Source organism: Anas acuta, chromosome 27 (assembly GCF_963932015.1).
Source record: "Anas acuta chromosome 27, bAnaAcu1.1, whole genome shotgun sequence".
Classification (NCBI taxonomy): domain Eukaryota; kingdom Metazoa; phylum Chordata; class Aves; order Anseriformes; family Anatidae; genus Anas; species Anas acuta.
Window position 1 is genome coordinate 2,679,424 of NC_089005.1, and position 19,920 is coordinate 2,699,343.

Genomic DNA, 19,920 nt, shown 5'->3' on the forward strand with positions numbered 1-19,920 from the left:
CCATATGGTTTGTATTACAGCTCTCATCTTTTGTTTCCTGCTTACGCTGTCAAGCATTAATGTGATTGTTTTGATTCTTAATGTCTTAATGCATCATTCCTCCCGATGCATTAGGCTAATAACTTTGGTCCTCTTAAGGGCAGTGTCGCCATTCATTACTCTTCCTGTTTTGGCTGACCGTAGAAGTTGAAATGAGGGACTTAAAAAATCTCTACATGTTCCAACATTTATGGAGCCAGCACATTGAGATCATTGAGAAAATCTGAAGTGTATTAAAGGCTGCTTACTTCCACTGTGCTGATGACATACATGCAATGCCTAAGCCTTCCCCCAAGGCAATTTACAAGTTTTTCTGCTATAAGTGAATGTGATTTCAGTTTGTTGTCTTAACTCTGGACGAGGCTTCAGGTAGTTCTTTGTAAAACTACAGCGGTGTGTTAAACTAACTGCAGTTTTTCTCTGTTCGGGCAAGCGACTGTGTGTGTATGCAGTACATGGTTTTATATTAAAACATGTCTGTTACACATCAGTTCAGGTCACCTTTTGGGTAAAACATAGCAGTAACAACTCAACAGTCCAAGACTCTGCTGGTCTGCTTTTCCAGTGCTGCTGCTGTTGAGAAGCTCTCAAGTCAATGTGCTCCGTTAAGATTGATTTTAGAGAGCATTTACAAAGCTTTGCTTTCAAGCATTTTCCCCAGATGAGAGTTGGTATTTCCAGTAGAATGGTCATCTCGAGGCTGCTAATAACCCATATTGGTCACCCTTCATAGCATATCAGTGTATCCATGCAGAATAAATTAGGGGCTTTGGTGGAGCTGATTTTATGAGGAAAAGTGTATTTTTTGACTATTCAAATAAATTAGAACAGTAGAGAAACAGGTGGCTTCATTTTGCAGGATCTACTGCAAAGGCTTGAGCTTGAAGTGATGTTTTGATAGATGCTAAAAGTTTTGTTTAAATGATAAAGTTTGATAAAGTTGAAGCACGGTTTTACATAAAACATTTAATATTTTGTGTTGTACTTTACCAGGCTAATGTAGCTCATCAAGTGGCACTTTCTGTTGTTGCAGCCAGAGGTGTCCTGTTGGTCTAGGGATGCCAGGTAAGGAATTGCATGCCACACAAATATTTCTGTGGATACACTCCTACCTTCTGTCAGACTTTGTAAAATTTTAAAATAATACTAATTCCTTGCAATTCTTAAACTGGGAGAATTTTGTCTTGTTTTGCTGAGTAAAACTGAAGAGGTACAGCGTAAGATAGAGGGGTTTTTTTCATTGTTGGTGAGAAGTATGGATCTTCCTGAACTGATTAGCTTCTTGTTTTGTGGGGATTTCCAGTGACTATTTCCCTTAATATATTCAGAGTTTACTGTGATTTTTTAGTGTTCTGTGTGAATTCATGACGGAAGGCTCTTCGCATGTTCAGAATATGAACTACAACACTTTACTGCAATTATCAATGGGAGAATTCTGTTCATGTCCCGTTGCCTATACAGATGTACGTATGGCTGGTTTTTAGAAAATAAATACGTTCATGCAAAAAGCTTGAAAACAAATGTGGAACAAACCCATCCTAAGGCAAACATGTAAGTGTATGAATGAATATTCATAGATGTGGATATATATCTCCACTTGAATGCCTGTGTATATTTGTATATAAACAGAACATATAGATGAAATACACAGACACTAAATATTTTGTCTGTTCCAAAGTACATTTCATTATCTGCCTTTCCCTCTTGACAGCTCAAATGCTTTGTCCTCTTCATACAATGCCAAGAGCATTATTTGCTTGAGCATGAATCATAAACTGTCTTAAACAGTTGGGATTCTTAAAAATCCAGTGCATTTTTTCAGGGGTGTTTTGACTGGTATGTTTTTCTAATGGGGTTATTCAAATTCTTTCTGTCTAAAACCTAACCTGCAATTTCAAATGGTGATAGCTTCACCTAATATGAGCACTGTTTCAGCCTATGTTCTGTCACAGAAATGATGCAGTGAATCATATGTGAAATCTGTAAATCACTTAGGAATCCAGTGGGATGAAAAGTGGTGCATCAATGTGAGATTATTGTCATTCCATGGTCACCCCAATTTATACAGTAGAAATAGCAAATGCAGCAAGGTGGAAGGAGGATGAAAGGTGTGACGAGCTGTTCACAACATTAAAATGACCAGTGTCCGCTAGGGAGTCTGTTATATATTCAACATGTCACTGAAGCACTTGTGTGATGGGATTGCATTTGAGAAAGTGTCAATATGAAAGACAAGTAAATGATTTAAGTACAGGATATACCCAGTAGTATTGTCACACAGACTGAAATTTAAATACACAGCAGATCACACGATGGGAAGAGCCAGGATGGAAGCTTTAGGGAGACATAACAAGTATGTGGGGGAAATGTTTTTGGAAGGAAATTATCCAGATGGTTGGCTGTTGGTTTGTGTTTTTTTGTTGTTGTTTGTTTTTTCTCACCACGGAAAGTTCCTAGTGTATCCACAAACAAGTTGGGTGTGTTAGATGCAGGAATGCAACAGACTTTCAAAGATTTTAAGGGTCTGAAGCTGAAGTGTTCAACCTGTTGAGCAAGAGATGAACCTCAGACAGGTAATACAACGTGCTGTTGGGCCCAACACTTGTGTGTTCTCAATTCAAAGGAAAGTGGTGTCTAGTACTTTAAATTTGTTGTATCAGTGTTGATATTTCCTGTTGCTTGGCAGAATGCTGTTTTTTATACAGGGGCAGTGGGGATGAAAATGCTTGTAAGACGGAGAAAGATAGAAGAACTCAGTGAGTATAGACCTCAGCACTGCCTCTCTCTCCTTGAGCCTGATTAAAACCCAGCATTCCTTCCCCAGTGAATGACATTTCTCTGTGTAAGGACCTTGGTGTAGTTACTCAAAGTCTGTGAAGTGTGAGGGCAAAAAATGTTAATTGTTGCCATAAGTGGGAAAGTCTCTCCTTTCCATTTTTTCCCCTAATGTAAATAATCCTGCAAATAATAATGCAATACAAACGTTGGCCCGCTGTTATCACCAACACAGAGAAAGGAAAGCAAGTATCAGGCAGCATTCACTTGAAATCTGTTCGGACTGCTCAGTATTGCAGGAGGGGAAGGGGAAAATCATATTTGAGGGAGGAGAGGGTTAAGACAGCCCCAGAAGCACAAACTGAAGTGGTAGGTTTCCAGTTGGGGATAAGGGCTTGATCTTCTCACCAGCCATCTTCACACAGTTCATAAGTTGTGCAGAGTGTGTCATTTCCCTAAAGCTCTGCACTCCCTTTCACCCACAAAATTGAATCTTGCACAGGTGTGGGCAGCATGTATAGGATTAAAGGCTTGTTTCCCCCAAAATCTAGACCTGTCTGTTTAAATGAGTGCCTTCATCCTGTGAGTCCTTGCTGTGTGTGAGAGTTTGAGAGAGTTTGCTCAAGACAATAGCATTAAGTCATCTCCCACACTGACTCTACGTGGCTGAGGCCCTGGAGAGAAATGCTTCAGACTCTAGTGGCTGACGAATTAAACAATGAGGAATATATGCCAGCTCTTTCCATTTGCTTATTAATAGGTTCTGTGTCTCACGCTCCAAGGGGATTGTCCTTTCTTTTGAATTGCTAGCGGGGAAGCATTCAAGCATTCACTCAGTGTAAATGGAGAAAAATGGAGAAGGAAAGAGTTTCAGGAAAGACTGGAGCATGTCTTCAAAATGTAAGATAAGGGATCTGACTTTGCAGAAATGCTGATATTCTTGTTTCAAGCAACCTGGCTCGCATACCTTTGGATATCAAGCAGTGATCATCTGTAAATTCTAATTTTAAATATCCCGATATTATAGCAACTGCTTGAGGTAGAAGACAATTCCAAATTGTGCATTCATGGGACACCACAGTTTGTGAAATCCCTGCAATCTAATAATGCTTGATTAGATGAGCAAGTTCAATGGGACATCTTGTATGATGACAGGGCTATGGAGCTCCTAAATATTTATCCTCTTCTTGGATATTCAGCAATTTCTGAGGATGGTTAATATTCTCTGTCACTGATACTTCTGATTATGCCCATGAGTTTTGTGCTCTTTATTTAATTTAAATCCATGGTTTTCAGTAAATGCTTTAGGTGGCTGTGAAAATCTGGGTGTTGGGGTGGTTGTTTCCCCAGAAATTGCTAGTGGATTAGCAAACAAATGCATGCTCATGTTTAGATCCTTCCAATCTCAGCATTTAAAAGGTTTATTTCTGTCTATCTAAAACCTTTTCTAATGCAGCTGTAGGATAATTTAAGTTGTCAAGCATGTCTGAACATCATCTGCTCCAATTCCCCTCTCAAAGCAGGGCCACTGAAGTTAGATCTGGTTGCTCAGATCCTATGAACAGATTTATACCAATTGAAAATAAAGCAGCATAATCCTAAATAAAGGACAGGATAAAAAATCTGAAAGTGCTTACACATTCTTTTTTCATTAGAGACTTCAGTTCTTATATTCCACTGGCTCCCAATGACTTTTTAACCTGGTTTTTAAAGGTGTCTATCCACATATACACCTAAATAATATTGTTAAGTTGATTGTTCTGGAATCCAAAAATTCATTTACCTTTGGAAATGGCACACATTCTCTCAGTCTATGTGCAGACTTCAGCTCTGTGTCAATAAGGTCACTTCCTTAACTTAAATTGTTGAAATTCTTCACGTGAGCATGGCCACGGGTCTCCGGGTGATCGCACTGACTTATTAGATAAATAGATAAACTTTTAGGTGATGTTGGTTATAGCTGAACAAAAAAAAGGTGAAATCTTAAAAGAAAATTGCTAAGAGGTGATGTTGATTCATTGTTTCCCAACGTGTTCTTGTGCGATATTCTCTTGACATAATATTTATAAGAAACCCTATGCAGATATAGCAGTAATTTCATTTCCTCTGCTTCTATTTGAATGACAGCAGGGGCATGCACAGAAATGAGCTAAGAATATTTGAAGGGAAGTTTTTATGAAAGGGTGGCATGGTTTGCTCCGGGTTTTCCAACAATTACATAACCCTGTTATGCTCTCCCATGTCATTGTAGGACTTGGTACCAGGCAGTTGTTCACATCTACTTTTGCTTGCTGCGTCGGGTGTCCATGGGCTACATGAGCACAAACTGGACAAACCATCCACAGCATTCTTCATATTGCATTGGTAAAACTGTGACATCTAACAAAGCAGGAAATCCAATGAGTTAATTAAGGAAGAATTGTCTATGATTTCCTCTTACCTTTTATTTCCACCCCCACCCCGTGAAAGTCTATGCAGTGGAGCTGCCTCTTGCCCCTTGTGCCAGAATGATTAATGGGGGGACCACAATGAGGTCAATTAGCTGGGGTCGGCTTGAAGCTGAAAGGTGGAGTGTGTTTCTTTATTGAACGCTGCATTCACACTCCAAACCGTGACCTGGACTACAGTGATTTATTACAGGGGCAGTGTTTTGATCACTTACCTTCAGTACCTTACCTTGGCTTCAGAAATCAGGTTTTCACTGTCAATTAAAATCCAGGAAAAGGGATTCATTCAAAAATCTGAAAGGTGCACCCCAAGTAAAGGATGGGGAGCCTGAGGATGATTCTCAAAACTGTCTCGGTAAGCCTGGCAGCAACAAAGAAATTAAATCATGTTCTGTGTCTAACAGGAAAAAAATCATCCATGGCTGAACTTCTACAGCCTTTTTCCTAACTGAGTTGAAACAGAGGAGACAAATCTGTCCTAACGAATTTTGTAGAGGTACTAGGGAAAAACCTCTGCACTTAATACCTATGTGGATGTGTGGCAGAAAGGGCAGGAAAACAACCTGTTATTTTTGGAGAGAGAAAAAAATTCTCATGTGCATATATAAGGTATTTATTAATGAATAATGTTTAGCAGTTATGGGGCATCTTTCAACAGAGGATCTTGAACTATGTTACATACGCTAATGAAGCCTCTTGATGATGTAGTGGTGAAACAAATAACTGCTTGTGCTTGTTTTAATGGTCAAACTAAGACATAGAAAGACTACATTATTTTGGTATTTTTTTGATCCTGAAAGCTGCTGAGTCCCCAGATTAACTTAAACAGAGGCTGTTTGTGATTTAACCCAAAGACTTGCCAGATTAGTCCAAAAATATGTTTTGTTTGAAATTCATTCACTGTAATAATGAATCATAACTTCTACCTGGTACTTTTAATTCCGTTGGCTGCAAAGCACTTCACAAATGAGGTCAGGAATATTGCTTATTTTAAGAAAGGGGGAATTGAGGCACCAGGGAAAGTGATTTTTTGTTGTTGTAGCCTCTGTTCCCACTTCTTACCGTTTGCTTATGATTCTCCAACATTTGTTTTCTTAAGACTCAAATATATTATCTTACAAAATATCCTTAATGCTAATGGTGCAGCATTCATGAAGTAGCAAATTGTCAGAAAGGACTGGCAAGAAAAAAAACATGGATGGCTGTATCTGACAGAGGGGGGAGAGGGCATCTCGGCTGCCCCAAAACGCTGCCTTTTTCACTTGTTCTCTCCTTCCTTTCCCTTCAGTTTGAAGAACACTGCACTCACATCAATCTCATCACATCTTGTAAAGATAATGGTGAACTAAAGTCTACCAAAAGATCTTTTGAATGAGCTTATTTGACTTTGTGACTACTGCTTAAATCATTTCTGAATTCCAGATTCTGGTGCACGAGCCCCTATATGCAGAAGTAGAAGAGAGTCCCAAACCCAAATGCCTTTCAGCCAGAGGCTGGAAATTTCTAGTTGTGCAGAAAGGAAACCTGCAGTTATTTTTGTCTCTGGAAGCCCAAGGTTATATCGACAGAGGCTGTGAGAGGTAAAACCACCCGGTGAGGGAAATGCAGTGAGCCCCAGATTTCCAGGTGACTGATGGTAGGTTTGGGTTTCAGTCAGAGTCCCTTGTACATGGGCATGCTGAAAGCACAGAATTTAACAACCTGCTTTGTAAAGAGCCTGAAATTCTAGTGTAACTATGTAGAAAAACGCTTTGATAATATTTTCTAAGCTGTTTTTAGTTTGTTGCTGTGTTCCCTCCTATCTCTTGCCTAAGCCTAATAATTAGACACAGAGAACACCTATTAGATAATCAGGTCCATCCCTCCCCCTGTACTCCCAGCAGATTATTTTTCCAGTGCATCATCCAGAGAGGTTTTAAATGACTCTTGCGACAGACAACAAGCTCTCATGGGGAGGGTATTCCTTCTAACAGTGCTTTCCATTTGCATGGCGTGTAGCTTGCTCACAGTACAACGTAGGTTTTTAAACTCCTGGAAGAAAAGGATGTGGGCATCTATTGCAATGCATTAGTTTTATTTCCCTGTCAATATCTATGTTACTCTAATGGGAACAGAACGCCTTCAGTGAAAACAAAGCAGCACTTATCGATAGGCAGTGTATTCTGGTACCTGGACACAAATTTGACCTACATCTGTTCCAACAGTCACTGTCCTTTCAGGCATTGTCACACCTTGCCAGCCTTACGTTATGAGCAGGGTTCATGCGAGACAAGAAGCACAGCTTTGCAGTGCGTTTGTGTTTTGTCTAGGGTGATGGGGTGGGGATGTTTGCTTACCTAAAGCATTTGAAAAATTGTGGCAAGCATTTGATTTGCCATAGCGGGCAGACTGTTGGTCCAGGAGGTCCATTGCCTCTGGCAATGTTCAATACCAAATGTTCCAGGGGAAGATGAAATAGCCACAGAGCACCTGGAGAGCTGCATAATGCCGTGTGTTGTTACATGGGGCTGGAGTTGGCATTTGGAGCTTTTAATGTAAGAAAACAAGCAGCATAAATGCACATAGTGCTGTATGGGATGTAAAAGGCAGCAGAGTTTCTGTCTTCAGATAGCTTGGGCCTTGTTTCAGTGGGTCTGCAGATAGATGCAATGCTGTCTTTCAGATCAAGATCTAAATATTAACTCCCCAGTGATAATTAATTTACACCCTGAAGTTTAAGGTTTAATTTAGCTTGAAGAGTTGTTTAGTATTGTTTGTTGATGAATCAGTTCAACTTATGCTGTTGATTCTGTTTTCCTACAGAATTTAATCCCCGTCTGGTCTGTAAACGAAACAGCTCGCGGTCCTTGCTGTATTTATCTTCTCAACACCTCTGTAATACAGAAGGCATCTTCCCCATTTGGAGTAAGTGATGTGAGCCTTGGCAGGGCGTGCCCTTGAACTAAGGCTTCCTATTGTCTCCGTAAGCATTTTAGCCATTTGCCTTGCAGTCTCATTGCCTAATTTGTGGAGCATTAGCTCTTTCTTGGGTGTGAGGTACCTATTGTTAAATGTGTGCAGAACTTCTGAATCACAGAACAAAATAAATAAGATAATGCTAATAATTTAAAGATGCCATTTAGATGAATTTCCTCTAGGATTTATCAATAACTGTAAAATACCAGGCAGGTTTAAGTGAGATCTAACTCAAGAGTAAAATTCTACTACCTATGGGCAAGTAATTTTCTTCAAGACAAGTACAACAGTATTTTTCATTACATTTACTTGTAAATTATTTCCTCTTCTAGACTTTTTTTAGGCCTTTATTGTAATTGCAGAAGTTAAAATATGAGCCTTTAAGAAAATAAAACTTCTCTGAAACTTCACCTTTCCTTGTAGATTTTAGAATAATTTATATGGCATCCTATTTTATTCCTGTAGACTGCTGTTGACTCAGTGCCTATTAATTTTTATAAGATTTTCTCCATGAGGCTTTGTAAGGGAGAGACATATATTTAGTCCCTGGACTGGTAAATTTTAATGACAATTTTGCATGCTTGACTTAATTCCTATTTTTCATGTCCCAGTCGTGCATATCCCTCACCTTGTTCTTTTAGGGCTTGACTCTTGTCTTTTGAGTCTGATCCAATAACACATAAGTATATAACTAGTCCCACAGATGTTAACATAGGGTATTTTTGCAAGGCATGTTAGTCCCCAAATCCAACTGACTTTCGATGGGACTTGATTCCAATCTGCCCCCTTTGCCTTCCATGTCAAAGTGTTCTGATACAAAGACTAAAAGAGCTATAAAACCAAGGAGGAGAAAGAGATCTCTTAGTGCTAGTTGAAGCCTTTTGGAATCCCGTATTAAGTCCTACAGAATGCACAAGAAACAGTACAAAAGGAAATAGTTTTCCACTACTGTCAATACAGACGAAAACAAAATGAAGAAATAAGAATTTTTTCACCTGCTCTCTAGAAAGTCCCACCTCCTCGCGGTTGCTTGCACTTAAATGCAAGTTGCAGTTTGGAACGGGGCCAGGATGCTCAGCATCTTGCAAGATCTCACTGTTGGTGACAGTCTGCTTGCCAAAGGGCTTTTGTATTGGTGTGTGATGGTCTGCTTAATTTAGGACTCAGAGACAGAAGGAACTAGTCACAGGGTGATCCAAATGCCAATGAATGGGGTGCTTCTGTTAAACTTAGTCTTTCACCCTCAGAGGTGCTGTGGAACAGCTTTAAAGGCTCCCTATGTGTTCTAACAACCCAAAGCATTGGGTTGTACCAGTTTTGAGGCAGGATTGTCCTACCACTGGGAGCTGGAGAAGCTGAGATAGCTTGGTTAATCAAGTCAGTAGGATTACTATTTTACTCACTTGGCAGAGAGGCACGAATCTTGAATTCCAGGTCTGGAATTTTCTCATGGCCATAGAACTTATTTTTCTTTCAGAAATTCTTCTTGCAATTTATTTCATGTGGCCTGACATAATGCTACCTAACCAGAGCCTCTGAATACTACTGCAGTGGAAGAATTAATTCCTAGTAGGACATTAAGGATGGAGGTGAGGGAAAGCCCAAGTTGTTTTCATCACTCTAGTGTTACTTAGTGCTTGAGTAGTAAAACACAGACTTGGGGGCCCAGATAGGCTTCTATAATTGTTCTGCAAAAACAACTATGAATTTCCATTTCTAAGGACTGTTCAGTGGTCTGCAAGCCAGAATTTTCAAATTAACCCACTCTTTTCCATTACAACAAAGACTATCCTGATAGACTGCTGCTGAAATACCTGTATGCTCTTAGGACCTGACCCTGCATGTTTTCCTCGTGTGAACACTATTTAATTGGAAACGGTACTGTAAATAGCAACAGTTCATGTGATTACATGAGATTACATCTTGTGATATTGGGAGGGAAAACAGCATCCTGCTGGTGGAAACAAACAAAAAGAAGCCTGAATAGTAAATAACATCATAACGAATTTTCTGTTTTGTGACATTCTAGACAATTTCACTGAGGATTGTATTTAACAATTAAATTCTACAGAATTGCCTTCAAGCCTCATACCTGAAATAATCCATGGAAAAGATCTAATTCAAATCCTGTAGGTTTTAGAGGGGTATTTGTATACATCCCTTTTGCGTTTTTCCCTAGTAACCTGTATAAGCCTTATCTCAAAGGGAATGTGGATATATGTAAACCTTCATAGCAGCAGAAAAATAAAAATAAAGTTGTGTGCCAAATTTTCAGCAAATATAAACTGGTTTAATGCTGTTGAAGCCAAATAAACCAGTTGAGTATCTGCTTCTCGGTTCACAAAGGAAAGGTTCTCCCCATTGCACAGAAAAATGTTGCTTTTGCATTGCTGCAAATGGATTTTGTCACTTTTTGTTTTCGCTCAGTGCACCCCTGAATGTGTCTTGTGCCTTTGTCTGTGTGGGCACAGAAGCATACTTATAGCTTCTAGCGATCTCTGCACATATACAGTGGTCTTGTTTTAATATTTAATCGCTAATTGGTGTGATGATCAAGGGACAGACGAGGGAGCACTCTGACATCTGATCTCTTGAACTGATTACACGCACTTTGCACTACATGTTGTTTATCATGGTCAGGCTAATTTCCTTCACTGAGTGCTGATTTCTTTCTTGCGAAGAAATCTCAATTTGGGGCTTGTAAAGAGATTCTTTCCATTTCTGGAAAAGGATTCCAGTGTGCATTGGGCTCCTGTTATTGACCAGAATTTCCAATAAAAGCAGGGCAAATTCTGTTGGATGAATAGAATCGAATATTCTTCTTTGCCTGTGCTCGCTCTCTCTGTTAAGGTTTGTTCTGTATTCACTGTCTCTGTGCGTTTATTCATTCCCTCTCTCCCTCTATTAGCTTTCTCCCATTTTTCAGTAGAAATTTTAGATTTCAAAGCTCCTTTCAGACTTAAAGAAAAATAAATAAATCCACAACCAAATGCAAACTGCTAATCCTAACAGGAGGAGAAGGTTTTCTTTCTTTCATTATGATGTTGATGATGATGATTATTATTATTTGGAAGAAGGTGGTGAAAAAGAGAGAATTTGTCATTACTGTATAATTTAAAATTGCACAGCCTACAGCCCACAAAACAGAGCATGTAATTACACACTTACTAGAGGTAACAGCAGTGCTGATAATTATTCTTTACACAGGAGAATCTCGCTGATATCCCAGAGTCGGAAAGTGGGAACTACAATATCTTTAATACCATCCTTAGAGACCCTCATAAGCAGAGGAGAAGTATGAGGAGGCACACAGGGTCCAGAGCAATATCTTCATCGCGCCAGAATGTCAGGGGCTTTAGTACAGCAGAAATCAATAGATTCAAGTACATTTTTTTTTAAGGTACAATATTTTTTTTATGACCCTACCTAGAGAAAGTACAGCAAAGCCAGAGGAACAGCAATGGTATGAAACAAACATTTTGAATGGAAGCCATGTCGGTTTAGAAGAATAGTAAGCTAAGATTTATTCATTTATTTATTTATTTTTATGGCATGTTCTGCTGCAAGGATGTGTTAACTCTTTCTGGGCTGCAACCCTAAAATTTCTTTGGTATTGAATACCCAGATTATTTCTCTACCCCCATTTTTTTATTAAATATTGTTCTCTGTAGCTGTTCTCTGTCTGCCTCACTTAGCATTTTGGCCTCCTTGATTTAAATAATAATAGCAATTCAAAGTTGATCTTACATTTGGCATTTAATTTGATGATTTTTAGTGTGAGCTAGAAACCAGTCTGATGGATAATTTTCTACATCCCTATTTTCTAAGCTCGTTTAAATCAGTGTGATTTATTGGCCAAATATCCCTCCCTTTATTTACGGCGAGGGGTGTTTTATTTTGCAAGTAATTCATTTTACTTCTAAGGAATAAAATGCTATTTGCTATGAAAGCAAACAGCAAAACTTGCTCATGTTTTGCCATTTTACTTTGCCCAGGTGATACAAAGTGATGTGAATTTGACTGTCAATGGCAATTATTCATGTAGGGAAATTCTAAGGTAGTGTATTCCTATACGGACATACATTATAAGACAGACAGACAATCTGTTGGCACCTAATTTTCCTGTGCAGTTGAGTCTCAATCAGACTGATTGCCTTAATGGAGTTGGAGTAACCGCTGGGCTGCTCTAACTTAAGCCATCAAGTTAGGTCTGGAGTGGCTGCCCGGTGTGATTCGGGGAGGCTTCTCATGCTTCTTGATGGTCTCAGTTCTGCCTGAGCAGATCTCTGTGTTGGTGAGAATCTGGGTCATGGTCACAGGGAGTCAACGTGAGTAATAAAGTACATGAAGCAGTTGGGGAGGAGTCAGGGGACATAAAGTTAATTAAAAAAAAATCTGTTCCTAATATCCCTAATAACAAACTTAAAATGGCATAAAGATCTCGGAAGTTGGTTTAAAAGGGAAGTCAAACTCTTCACTTTCCATCTTTGGCATAAACTGCTAGCCATTACCACTTGCGTGTGTGATTATTTTGTAAGGAACTTTCTGTTATTCTTTGTATTTCTCTTATTGTGCCTCTGTATAGGGAGAAGTAGAATTCAAGTGAAAAAAACATTCATATACCCCTTGTACAGTGATAGTTGTGATAGTTGTTCAGACTTGTGGCATTCAAGACACAAATGACACTAATATTTTATTTGTTCCAAATTGTTGACATGAATAAAAAATTAAAGCAGTTGAAGACCTTGAGTCTTTGTGCCTAACAAAGTAGGATAAATGGTCCTCTGGTAACTGTAAAAGAGCAAATAATGTCTTACAAGTTTTTAGGGCTCTTCTTGAGGTTTGTTAATAGTGATAGATCTGAAATGAATCAGAGCGTAGGAAGATGTAGCGATAAATGTATATTTTATATACATTAAAGATCCACAGAAATCACTCAGAGATCTTTTGTTTTCTTTGTAGTTGCTTAGGGTCCTTTGTGTCATAATTTCTAGGATGTGGCATAGATGAAGAGGTGTTGAATATGAGAGGCCTGGATTCAACTTCTGGCTTTGCTATGGATTGCAGGGATGACCTTGAGTAAATTCTTAATTTTGAGAACTTAGAAATTAAACTTACTCTGTTGTGTTTGTTGTTGTTTTTAATCTGTTACTTAAAATATTCTCTGGGCTGTGTACATCCTTAATTTAACCTATGCCAGTGCAGTGCCTAGCACAACAGGAGAACAAGTAGTAGCAGTTCCCAGGTGATGAATAATAATGGATTGTTTCTCTCTCATCCTTCTCTAGTCTTCAAAAAACATCAGCTAAATCTTCATGCTTCTACTTGTTAGTCAGAGGCCAAATAATTATAATTAGTAGGGAGATAAAGAATCAAGAAATGACATGGGCTTCAGTTACCCAGTGTGTAGGTCAGTGCAAGCACCTTCTCTTCCATTTGTCTCAAATACAAATGCACTTTTAGTAATTTTTGTTCTTAGTTGGAAAAATATTTACATGCCTTTCCAGAAAGAGGTATGCATGGGAAAGGGTAGCAACTAATTTTCTTTAAAACTTTCCTCAGAGGTCATCTCAGGAGTTTTGAAAAAAAAAATCCAGGGGCACGTGGATCCAGTTTCTGTCATTATGTTTAGAGCCACAGTCTCAGCTTGCTGCTCCCCTGATGATAAAATGTCTGCTGGCATGTGAGAAGGTGGGTGGATGTCCATTTTTTTGATGGGTATGCTCAGCTCAGGTGATGGGATCATGCCTGTGACTAGGGTTATGTGAAAGGTACGTTCAGCTACATGATGGGAAGCACCATTCCCATTACGACAGTGTGGAACCGCTGCCTTGCTCTTATTTTGCATCTCCTGGTGCTGCAGCAAGAGATGAAGGCCAAAAGAGTAAGCATCATGCTGAGGGCAGGAGCTGTGACAGGTCTTTTGTCTTCGCTGACTTCTTTGCATTTCAGAGTCAGATAAGCAGTTCCACTTTTGGTCTGTCCCTTGATATTTCTATCCTTGTCGTCTTGGACTATCTGAGCCCCCCCTGCAGTTCCATGGCTAAAGCTGATCCTTTTTTCTTAGACTTTCATTGAAGTCTGTTGCCAAAAGTAAGGTGCTATTAACATATTCATGCATGCGTCTATTGTGATAGTTGATCTGATATCTCTCTTTGCTTTTTCAGCTGGCTTGTGTCTTCATGTTTTGTGATTCCCATGTTATATTCCTAATTATTATTATTTCACACTTCATAACATTTTGGTAACTAAAATGCTCTAGGGTTCAAAACTTGTCTATTACATTTTAGCCCAGAGGAAACTTTGCATCCAGTTCCAACTTCCATCCCCAAATATGAATTTATATTGGAAATTCTGATGGATCCTGCCTGGGATTGGTGCAGCTCTGATAGAATATTGTAAAACACTGACTTTGTTACACATTGAGATGGGATATTTTCTCCCCCCTTCCTTTCTTTTGTGTAAATCTGTTTTCACCACAGGAGCACATGCTGTCTCTTCTGGCTACAACACTACTTACTAATTCATCGATTCATCTTTAATGAGGCCCCCTGCCAATGTTTAAATAGCATTCGGAACAAAGAAAAAGGCAACATTTCCAAAACAGCTGCTTCTCTCCGATCTTGACATATCAGCCCTTCAGAATTTCAAGTAAAATTTTCCCCCCTAAAGTTGGTAATTTATAATTTAGGTGTAGCTTTATAATTAATTGTTTGCAGGATGGAGGAAAAAAATAGGAAGAGAGAGGAATGAAATAAAAAAAGAGTAAAGTTTCCCTCAGGCTGTTATGATACATGAAACCAACATGGTTTCTGTGGATTGCACTAGCATTGCAGATATAACAGTGGGAGAATTCTCCTTTGCAGCCAAAATCATTTGTTGTACATTGCAAGTTGGTACAAGGACATGACAGAGCAAAGTTTTTCTGCCCGTTACATACAGCTTTACTATGTCGAATAGCTCAGCCCTTGTCGTATTTGAGTTGGCTTCATAAAGAGCTCTTAACAGGAAGGTGCATCGCCTTGGTCACTACTGTTGGTTCCCAGTTTTCTGAGGACTCCCTGAAAGCACTGCTCAATTGTGTGGGGTCAAGAGTCAAGACTACAAGTACTTGGTGTCACACCAAATTTTGACATGAGGTTAAAATCATGTGTTTTGGAATGAATTTGGGCTTTCTGGTGGTGGCCATAACAGGAGCACTTCTTAAGTCCAAGTGCCTCATGTTCCTGGAAAATGGTATTCGGACCTGTGACCTGGAGGTTATGGATGCCTTGTCCCCCTTTTACACTTTGGCCCTTTCAAACCAGTTCGTTTTCCTGCCCTTTAGGAGTAAACAAAAAGGTTTTATTCTTGTCTCCTCACTCTTGTTGAATAGCAAAGGAAAAATAAGCCAAAGTGCTTGAATTATATTTGTTTGTTGTGCCTTGGTCACATCTAAGAGTTTTTTAATAAATGATCTTTTAGGGAGAAAACAAAGGGTGAGAACGGGCTAGCTATAATTCAGAACTCAAGCAAAAAATACTCTTGAATTTGAGTGGAGGCTTCATTTCCTGAAAAAAAAAAAAATGTTGTCAATTTTTCTTTTAAGCTATTTGGTTAAAACGAAATAGTTTTCTTTTTGAAATTTTCATGCTTTAAAAGTGAAACTGAAGCTAATGTAGTAACCAAGTATAATTTCAGTATGAAAATTCAAAGTATTTTCACTTCTAGGAAATATTTTTTTTAATACTTTGAAACTAAATTTTGGGAAATTTATGATATTTTAGTTGAATATGCATTTTTCAGATACAAAAATGTGTTACAGTAATATTTGGATACACAACAAAACATGCATCTATTTTTCCCTTGTACAGAGTATACCACGAGAGAACAAGCAGAAAATAAATGAGGCAGAATTTAAGACCATATGCAAGAAATAGTGCCCCGTGGTGTCCAGCTTGTTCTGCAATGAACTTCTGAGGAGCAGAGCTCAAGATTCCCGTAGCCCTGTACTCTGTACAGAGTGCCAGGCTGCAAAACCTGTTGGTAAATCCTGGCTTAGGGCTGGCAGCTTTGCATAGCGAAAGTGATGGAGAAAAACCTGTACGGGATGGTAAGGCTGGTTGTTGTCTCTGCAGCGCCGTGACTTGATATGCTCTGCAGTCTTTTCTAGGGACTTCTTTCCTCTTAAATTTCTCCTCAGGTGTAAGAGGACCTGCCTGGCTGTAAATCACTGTCAGTGCGCATTGCATTGCCTCTTCTGGGCTTGACTCTGTACGTGCTGCTGAGCCTTCCCAACTTCAAGCACTGGGAGCTGCTGTGGCAGCCCAGGCTGTAGACTGTCAAGTTTTCTGTTCCAGTCCAATCCCCAGCACTGACCAAGGTGGTGGAAAGCACATGTTAATGTGAGAGTTTAGAGCGAACTGCATAGTTTTACCTGGACTTGCTGTGCCAGACATTCCCCTTCTTTCCAGAACTGTCTTTCCTCGACTCGACCACAAGAGATGCAGATAAATCGCTGAGTATTTTAATATTCTCCTGCCATCCAAATTGCAAGACCAGTGTTGGCAAAGAAGTCCCAGTCAGAAGAGGGGAAACCCTTTGAAAAGGGAGAGAACATTTTACACTTGGATTAATGTCACACCTAATTCAGTTTCCTAACTGTTGTTTCTCTATTAAATAGCAGCAAAAGTCCTACAGCCTCGGCATGCATATGTGCACATGCACACACAGACTTGCCTAGAAACAACAACAAAACAAAATGAAGGCAGTTTGGAGGCATTTCCTGGGAAAAAGATTCATGATTCTGTTTCCATGGAAGCGACAGCACATCCCAAGTGGCAGTGAGAGCTGACAGAGCGCAGCTAGGAGAGTTAAAGTGCCATCTTCTTCCTAGCGGAGTAGGGGGGGCAGAAGTGGGGGGAATTGCTTTTAAAAAGAATACAGAAAAATTTAAAAGGACAGATGGACATATGGTTAAAATGAAAGTCTGGAGATCGGGGCTGGTTCTCCGCTCTGCCATGAACTTCCCGCGTCCCTTTGGGCAGCTCACATAAGGCATCTTCCAGCGCCTGCTCCAATCAATAATTGATTTTGGTGGGCACTAAATCAGAGCCGTAAGCATCCTGGACAGTGTTCAGCCTGTCGTCTTTGGCATCCAAGTTGTCTATGACATTTCAAGTTCAAGTCCAGCTAAGTTTGCCTGTTGATCTTCTACTCTGCTTAGCAGTAAAACACTCTTCATTTTGCAGTTTCTGAGCTAGGCTTCTAATACATTCCTGTTCAGATCTTTATACAAAAAAAAAAAAAAAAAATGTAGTTAAATCCAGTACCAGTGACTTCACAGAACTAAAGATCCAGCACCTAGACAGATGTCTATCACTGTCTTCAGGTACTTAAATTTGTCTCTGTGTTTGTTTTAATTTTAGATATGGCATGATGAGAAGTGTTAAAGAAGTTAAAGAATGAGAGAAGAGTGGGAAGGGGTAAGGATTTGGGGAAGAAAATCACTCTAAAGTGTGCACAAATAGTGGTGATGGCACTGAAAATTCTTTCTCAGTACCCCCTACAGCCATGTTCTCATGTGATGGGGTCCAAGATGAACTGGTTTTTGAAATGAAACAGTGCAAAAGGACAGGAGAATATCAAGCTGCAGCTCATTACAAATATCGTGCATGCTTTTGTTGTGATCTCCTATATTTTACTTTGTAATTCTTCACTTCCTTCAAACTGAAAAAAATTAAGTTGGCTCAGAAAAGCTTCGTGATGTTTTAGGACTGGAGAGTGCAGATTGCAGCCAAATTCTGTTCCTTTCCAAGTTGGTTTGTTTGCTGCTTAGCCTTAGCCCTTCTCTGAGAAAGGCTTTTGGAATCCCCATCTTTCGTCTTCTCCATGGCTTGACTATATTTCTTCCTGGAAGATGTGTTTTAGTGAAGCAAAAGTTGGAGAGCTCGGTGCAGGGGTGGTTGATGAAATCCTCTACCCTGTGCTGTTCTGGAGATTGGGCCAAATGATCCAATGGCACTGACTGGCCTCAAAACCCACACAATAACTCTACGGGCTCCTGGGCCCATGCAAGGACTTTTGCAGATCCTCATTAATTGCAGCGGGTTTGCACAAGGTCTGGTCACAAGGACTTCTCTGCATAACACGAATCAACCCCAGTCTGTTGGCAGCGCACATGCTCACTATTAGATGTATTAATTAATATGGCTGTTGAGTTTCAATCCTCTTTCAAAACGCTTTAACTACTGCTACGTGGATCTAACTAGAAGGCAGGGCCATATGCAGCAGGCATGGCAAATAGTTATAGTGCTCTGCTTTTTTTTTTTTTTTTAATGGTTTCTGGCAATGCATCGCACTGAGGTAAGTGCTTTGTTTCTCCCTCAAGTGGCACTCATCTCCCTAGGGTTTCTGTATGAATGCTTGAGAAGAACGTCCACTTGGGTTTATTTCTGTTCTGTATGTACTGTGCAAGCTTTTGGCTGTCTTTGCCACAAGAGAAGGCAGGTTACAGCTACTTAAAAGAAATATTTTTAATTGCATAGTATTGATTTTCTTTTTTCTTGCTGGAGTGCGTGTTCTCTTGTTGATGGATGCCGTAGAATATGGGGCTGGATTATGTGGATAGATTAGCACTGAGATAACAATACAAATGAATTAAAACCCATTCAGTTATTTTGGTGAAAGTATGTTTGTCTGCCACCTAGAATTTGGCTTTTCTTTTTATTCACTTAATGAAACGCACGTGCCAGCACTTCCCTCTTTCTCTGTTATACTTTCTGCACTGCTGCAGCACCCCAGCAATACAGTGCAGCCAGCAGCACCTAGGCACTGAGACGAAGGCTGGAGTTGTTTCTACCCTAGCTTATGTGTTAGGTTCTTCCTCCTGTTGCACTCTGTGACTTCGGAGGATGCAAGGCTAGGGGAGATAATCATAGATCTTTAATTGCAACCCCTTGCAAAATAAAACAAGCTGCAGAGCCTTCAGCATCCCCTTGTATACCTCAAGGGGAAAAGAGGAATTTTGAAAATGCTTGGACATAAACAGGTTAACACAGAGCCATGGAGTATAACCCTTTCCTTTATCATGACGTGTTATGATAATGTGCAGTTGAGAGCTGGTAAAAGACAAATGCATGCATGTTGATACAGGACCAGGGAGTTCTAAAATTGTTTTCACATTTATATGTAAAGCAATTACTGATTTTTTTCTCTGCCTCATAACCTGAGAAGTGGTGCAGACATACAGGAAGTCTTACTTTTTATTTCACTCTAGTAGACTTGTAAAGCATGCAGCTCTGGTGTACAGTGCAACAAGAGTCAAATGAAACTTGAATTTTTTTTTTATTGCATTACTCGTAGCCCCATAATGCAGGCAGATACCTTTAGAGCAGGGAAGGGGGTAAGTGAAAGACCAGTGTGTTCTGACAGCTGACTGTATAATCATTTCAAATCGATCTGTATTCATGATGATCAGCGTATCAGTCCTAACATATGTATGCTTCTCTCTACCCTGGTTGTTCTGATCTGTCATATTTAGGGCACTGGGGAATGCGATTTAATTTTTTTCACCACTTGTTACTTTGGAAACTGCTCAGTAAAACACCCCTCCAAGCCTGCATATTCTTTCATGGTGTCTAATTAATTCATTTGCAGAGTGTGTGTTTCTCTCAGTGCTCATTCTGCAGAGGTGCTAAGTCTTGTAATAAGAGGGAGAGAACCT